The sequence below is a fragment of the Alosa alosa genome, chromosome 5, assembly GCF_017589495.1.
Source record: "Alosa alosa isolate M-15738 ecotype Scorff River chromosome 5, AALO_Geno_1.1, whole genome shotgun sequence".
Taxonomy (NCBI): Eukaryota; Metazoa; Chordata; class Actinopteri; order Clupeiformes; family Clupeidae; genus Alosa; species Alosa alosa.
In genome coordinates this window covers 26,915,825-26,923,675 of record NC_063193.1, presented here as the reverse complement: position 1 = coordinate 26,923,675, position 7,851 = coordinate 26,915,825, and positions in this window count along the sequence as shown.

The following is a 7,851-nucleotide window of genomic DNA, read 5'->3' as shown; positions in this document are numbered from 1 at the left end:
TGCGCTGAGGGCTTGTGAACTTTGACAAAAAAAAGAGGCCGAACAAAATCGACACCCCCCTCCCCCTGTAAAACTGTCTGTATCTTGGAAAGTATTGATCTTACATAAGAGTAATTTTTACAGTGTGTCTCCTGGATAACATAGGTACACCTGGTAATTTTTCCAGAATTTTTTGAGACCTAAGTGCGTGGGGCCTGGTTGAATTGACGTGGAATGACCCGCCAGCATGTTACATGTCTTGACGAGAGGTCAAAACACATTGGATCATGTACAGTATACAGCAACATCAGGGATGGATACAAAGCCTCCAGTAAGGTCTTTTTGCAAATCAGGATATTACAGACATCCACAGTCATGATCTACATACAGTACAGTATCAACAACGTCGTTGTCGGCAATGAAGAGTACAAGAGTACAGCACGGCCAGATCCAACCTGAAGAGAGCCATCAAAGAGGCAAAAGCAGCCTACGGGAAAAACCTGGAGGGCCACTTCTATGAGAGGGACCCTCGGCGTGTTTGGCAGGGTATTCAGCAACTCATCAACTACAAGGGTAATAAGGGCCCAACAACCAGCAACAGCAGCAACATGCTAGCCGAGGAGCTCAACAACTTTTTCGCCGGCTTTGAGTTGACTGAAGTGGAGCCTGCGCCTGCACCTGCACTTGAACACCTGAACACCAACAACCGGGTACCCACTTTGAGCACAGAGGCTGAGTATACTGTGAGCACAGAGGATGAGTATACTGTGGTGAACACAGAGGATGAGTATAATGTGAGCACAGAGGATGACTGTTATGTGAGCACAGAGGATGAGTATTATGAGAGCACAGAGGATGAGTATGCTGTGAGGACAGAGGATGAGTATTATGAGAGCACAGAGGATGAGTATGCTGTGAGGACAGAGGATGAGTATTATGAGAGCACAGAGGATGAGTATGCTGTGAGGACAGAGGATGAGTATGCTGTGAGGACAGAGGATGAGTATTATGAGCACAGAGGATGAGTATGCTGTGGTGAGCACAGAGGATGAGTATACTGTGAGGACAGAGGATGAGTATACTGTGGTGAGCACAGAGGATGAGTATACTGCGGTGAGCACAGAGGATGAGTATACTGTGAGGACAGAGGATGAGTATACTGTGGTGAGCACAGAGGATGAGTATACTGCGGTGAGCACAGAGGATGAGTATACTGTGAGGACAGAGGATGAGTATTATGAGCACAGAGGTACATACATCTCCCAGGACCTGACATGGACTGCTAACTTCACCTCTCATGTCAAGAAGGCTCAGCAGCGGCTATATTTTCTGAGGACACTGCGGAGAGCAGATCTCGCACAGCAGCTGCTGCCGTCCTTCTACCGATGCTCTGTGGAGAGCATCCTCTCTCAGGGCATCCTGGTGTGGTTTGCTACAGTAGCTGCACTGTGGCTGACAGGAAGGCACTACAGAGAGTCATTAAAACTGCACAGGGCATCATAAACACACAACTACCCAGCCTAGAAGACATTTACAGGGCTCGATGTCTGCGTCGGACCAAAAGCATCACACAGGACTCCTCCCACCCAGCCAATCACCTTCTCGCCTTGCTGCCCTCTAAGGAAGCCATTCAGGTCCATGAAGGCCCGCACCTCCAGACTTATGAAGTGTTTACCAGAGGTGTCAAGTAACAAAGTAGAAATACTTCACTACCTTACTTAAGTAGAAATTTTGGGTATACTTTACTGGAGTAGGCCCTAATTATTTTTCAGCTGACTTTTTACTTTTACTCCTTACATTTTCACACAATTATCTGCACTTTCTAGTCCTTACATTTTAAAGATAGCCTTGTTACTCCTACTTCATTTCGGCTTGTTTTCATTCCGGCTTGACATCGTTAAAAAAAAAACCTATCCAGATAAATTGCGCCATCCGGGTGGGGTGAATTTGATTGTGGTTGGATGAAAAGTATAAACATATACCATTCTGACACCTTATTGGTTTGTATGTGATCCATTGCACCTGCACATGACACAAATAATGTCACAATCCAGCAAGGACATAGAACAAGTATGTAGTCAAGTACGAAGGTGTCCGTGGCAGAGAGTCAAGATAATTCGAGCGAAATGTCCCAACCAAGCACCAGCGAGGAGGTTGGTATCCAGGGGGGTAATCCAGGTACGTGGTTTAGTGACAAACCTGGGTACAGTAAGTTAACTCAAAGTAAGTGGTAAACCTCCTACAACAAGAGCCCTATCCCATTGTTTTGTTAGGAGAATGAAGCCATACAGCTCTTCTATTAGGAGGTTTACCACTTACTCTGAGTTAACTTACCCAAGTTTGTCACTAAACCACATACTTGGAATACCCCCCTGGAAGACCAGCAAACCCTTGTACATCCCCGGCCATACCTGTGCTAAAATGTGTTCATTTTCAATAGGCATAGTATGCAGCTGAAACAGGTAGCCTAGTGCATCCCAAAATTTCAATATAACATTATAGTCATTATGTGAAATTAACAGAACAGAAATAATTGTGAACAACATTAGAGATAAATAAGCCCGTTGGGCCCGTCTTTTGCCCAAACCTTATGCATTTCTAAAGAATGCCTTTTGCAGTCAATTTACATGTGTGGATGCCTGTGTTTGATCTGTATTGTCTTAGCTGGCCATGGTCAAAGATCCCCAACACCCGCTCATGCATAAAGTGACCATTTGCTCCTTGTTCTGGCCCTTCTACTGAGAGATAACTCAGTCCTGGGCCTACTTGATGTCTTGTGGTGAGATAGGCCAACCTCATTATCATACAGTATTGCTCTGTAAATATGTGTTGTGAATAATACATTCATGTTTGGTCTTGAATTAATACTTGTAATGTGGGCAACAGTCTGATTATGGTTTCGTTACAATTGAATGTATCTGTGCATAGTTGTAGATTAAGAATTAAACTGTAGCATAAAGTTCTGATATCCACCTGGGCCACACCCATCCACCTCAGACAACAAAGGCTCTGATGAGTCGGGGGTTTTCCTTTTCTTCTCTTCTCTTCTCTTCTCTTCTCTTCTCTTCTCTTCTCTTATCATCTCTTCTCTTCTCTTCTCTTCTCTTCTCTTATCATCTCTTCTCTTCTCCTCTCTTCTCCTCTCTTCTCCTCCTCTCTTCTCTTCTCATCTCTTCTCTTCTCTTCTCTTCTCTTATCATCTCTTCTCTTCTCTTCTCTTCTCATCTCTTCTCTTCTCTTCTCTTCTCTTCTCTTCTCTTCTCATCTCTTCTCTTCTCTTCTCTTCTCTTCTCTTCTCTTCTCTTCTCTTCTCATCTCTTCTCTTCTCTTCTCATTCTCTTCTCTTCTCATCTCTTCTCTTCTCATCTCTTCTCTTCTCTCTTCTCTCCTCTTCTCTTCTCTTATCATCTCTTCTCTTCTCTTCTCTTCTCATCTGTTCTCATCTCTTCTCCTCTCTTCTCTTCTCTTCTCTCTTCTTTTCCATTTCCACTCTCCTCTTGAGCTAGGCCCTTGTGGCTTGGTCTTCTTCCTCTCTCTCCCTCTCTCTCCCCCTCTTCCTCTCTCTCTGTCTCCCTTTGTCTTTCTCTCTCTCTCTTTCTCCCCCTTTCTCTATCTCTGGATTTGTATTGTTTCATTTGGTGTATCTGTTATCTTTAACTTGTCAAGTTTACCTCTGTGAATTGGTTAAGTTTCCTTTGTTACCATTTGCTACTTTGTTACAGTAGACCATGTGAGTTTACTTGTACATTCAACTGAAGTGATATTGGTTACATTTACCTTTAAGACATAATGCCTATTAAATTGTTCATTTGCCCACCAATCGAATAACTTCAGTTCTCGTAGTGTGCCATGCCATTCTCCTCCATAGCTGATAAACTAGTTACTTGGTAATTGATTGGTGATACAAATTATTAATCAAATGGAGTCAGATTAACGAGTATGTAATAATATCATTGCCATTTAACTCTTCACCCTATTTGTCCACACAAGCTCCTTCAAGTGATGATATAGCTCGACGTCTCTATGTTTCCGAGGCTATATAAATATAATTTCTGAGCGTCTTACACTTTTATGTGAGTAGAAGAAATGTCACACATTTTACTTGGATACATGAAAATGGTAGCGAAAATGTGTAGTCCTAGGCCTAGGCTATAACTTGAACAAATCTTTTGAAAAGCCACATTGAAGGTTGCTACGTTTTCCTGTCAGTAGATATTGCTATAGGATGATCTCATATTGATGATGACCTATGACGATGACAGGTAGGCAAGACACATTAACTTTTTGACACTAAGGCTACGTTTATACGGTGACGATGAAAAGAGAAGACGCAGTTCATTTTTTTATTCGCGTTTAGACGAGCATTCTCAGGGGGAAATCTTTGTTTATATGAAGACGCAAGAGTATGTGATATTCGATTGGATATGCATTCCAGACCGCTGGGTGGTGGTGTGATAGAACCCCGGTCACGCGCAGACATTCTAATTTGACAGTTTAGCCAGAGAGGTAATCAAGGATCTTTGGTTTACCGGTTAGACGGAGACGCAACCCGGGTCGTCTTCAAAACTCTACACTCTGGAAGGAGTCTTCAGATTTTTGCGTCTTCAAGCCCCGATGGCGGGGTCGCCGTGTAAACGAAAGGCACTTATGATAAAATATTTTGTCGTCTTCCTTCGCAATCGTTCTCGTATAAACGGCCCCTTAATTGGACTTTATCTCTGACCACTTTCAAACCTTTTGAAATTTTGATGTCAAGATCCAATGGTGTTGTTTTCTTAACCCTGCCACCTAAAGTTTGCCATGCAGGTTTAAATAAGTTATGAGAGGAAAATATTTTTATTTGGTGTGAAACACACACATACCTGTTTTTAGGCTTTTTGTTTGTTTTTATAATTTGTATTAATATTTATTTTATCATTATTTTATTTATAAGCTAAGGTTGCTAGCACAGGTGTCTAACAAGAGATAAAAAGACTTGCACTCTCTGTTTGCAGTTTTGTGCAGTATTTGAAAAAAAAAAACATTGCATTTTCAGAAATAGCCATTCTTTTTTTAATTATTCTTTAACACTGACGTAGCCCTCTCCAATCAGATGACGTTGGCAGAAGTGGCCCCCAGCTCATTTGAGTTTGAGACCCCTGATCTGTGACTTAATGCAACTGGCTGGTTTGATAATGGAATTCTTCAGGCTATCTGTTTTCTTGTCATTAAATCCACAATCATTATGTCCTATTTACAAGGACAAGAACATTTTGCTATTGTATGAGCGAATTGTATAATATGTATTTTTCTATTGTATGAGCAAAATTATTTCTCAACTCATTTGGCATGGTAGTGTGTAGTAGGGATGCACAATATTGTATTGTTGTGGATATTCAATATCCCATTATTTACTGACACACACGTTTTATATTTCTTTAAGTTTTATTATTATTCCCGTCTCCCTATTTTTTTGTCAGCTCTAGCGCCTAGGCCCTTTGAGACAGAGACACCGTTCCAACTTTAAAACGTCCGGTCAGTACCGGTGTAAGTTGGTCGCGAAGATGACGTCAGGTGGGCGTGTCGTTCGTCCGCCATATTGGATTGAACAGAAAGCGAAACTAAATTTTCACAGGTCACAAATTTGGTCCGAACGCCACGAAACTTGACGTACATTATCCTTGGACCAAGCCTCACAAAAGTTACCAGAAGGATTTTTGATTTTCGAAAGCGTTTGCCCGTCACAGCCAAACGAAATCGGCGGCGAAGCTCTGAAACAGGAAGTCGTCCATATCTCAGGAACACTGTCACATATCGATACCAAATTTTGTGTTTGAACTCGGGACTCCAATGTGAGGGTGCCATATCTCAGGAACACTGTCACATATCGATACCAAATTTTGTGTTTGAACTCGGGACTCCAATGTGAGGGTGCATAAGCTAAAAAAAAAAAAAAACATTCCAAAAGGTTCCAGCATTTGCCAAACCACCAATACCCTATTTGATAACTATCACCTTCCACATTTGCAGTTGTTCTGGTACATCTATCACTATGCCTTCTAAGTATAAACACTGTCTCTGAGCAACCTTGCCCAATCATAAAATCCTTGCTCTACCATGGGGTAGTATGGACTTACAAACTGAAATAGTAAGGAGAACATTAGCTATTTATTGCTGACGTAGTACAGTTATTTTCACATCCACGGTATTCAAATTAAAATTTTCATTATTGTTAAATATCATGATGGGAGAGTATTATTAAAAATGTTACAAGTATGCAAATGCTTATGTTTACGGGCATTTAGGTTTTACTGTGTTGTTTTGTTGTAAAGACATGCAAGGCATTCTGGGCCGTAATGAACAGTGGTCGGCAGCTAAATAGGCTATACGTATTAATATGAATAGGTGTTTCTGTAAACCTAGGGACAATAAACAGCTATCTCTGTTACAAAAACGAGCTGGTAATCGCTCATTGAAGAGGGAACTATGATAAAAAGATTGTTTTCCTAAAAGCATGGAGTTGACGAAAGAATAAGCAAGCAATGTCACGTTAATGTTATTTAGCCTACATCTGAACGCTAGGTGGCAACGTTGTATTGCATTTCACTAGTGTACTTGAAATATGGTGAGCTTCACAAGTAAGGAAGGTGCAAATATGTAATTTATCATGGGATATTATTGGAAATGTTATTTCTTGTTTATTCTAATTGCAAACCACACACATCCATTCGTAATCACACGTACACTTTTAATACCTTGAAAAGACTATCATTTTGTTTATTTGATGTTGCCTAGCAACAGTGTTCAGAGCAAAGATTCTAGAACAGAGCTTCACAGAGTTTGAGTTCGTGGCCAAGCACCTAAAATATCGGTTTCCATGTGTATGTGCTGGATGGTGTGCTTCCTTTATGAAAGTAAGTGTTTTATAGAGTTACAGACATAATGAGTCATGTTGTAGTGGTCCACATAAATGTGCCCCTTCTGTTATTAGAATGCTAAGCGGAGATTTAACATCATTCATTTCTTGTGTGACTAGAAGCTAGCTAGCTATGTCATAGGGAGGAGATGTTGCTGTAACGTTATGGGATTTATTTTGCTTAGCGTAATGCCATGGTCATTTGATATGAGATGCTTGTACTCGTAACTTCGTCACTCGTAACTTTAGGACTCCTATTTTTTTTTTACTAAGAGTAATTCAGGAAGCATTTTAGCCCTAAAAGTAGTAGTCTGAGCGAATTAGGGTTGAAGGTGGAAGTAAATACAGCAAAGTATCAATCGAACCGTAATTTCATGTAGATTAAGAATTTCAGGTGCCTACAGTGCAGATTTGTACCAGAAAAAAGATATACAGCTTTGAATGGACCATGGTATAATGATTATTGGGCCAAAATCGTATATTATCACATATAGATATTAGCTGATATCTCCCATACTGGTAAAAGGATCTTTACCAAACTTGGTGTACTTACTCACCATAAATTCTTGATGAAATTAGTAGGTGTTTAATGTCTTGGGGTCAAAGGTCAAGGTCACGTGAGGTCATAGTTGACATGCAATGTTTGTTTTATACCTCTCAAGCAGATTGAAGGATCCTCATTAAAGCCAACAATTAAGACTAAATAAACTAATAAGGCATTAAAGATCATGGGGTCACAGGTAGAGGTTAAAGGTCATGAGGCTATAGCTGGCTGAGGCATAGAATCAACTATCTGAATTGACATTAAAAAAGATTAAGACATTTATTAAAGCAAAACAAACTTTATTTTCTGTATAAAAACAGTTGTTTCAACCTCCACATCTTATTTTAGTATTGTAGTAGTAGCCTCTCTGAAACCAGGGGAAATCTAAATAATTTGCCTTTTTTAAAAATGCAAACATCTGTGTGAATACCTG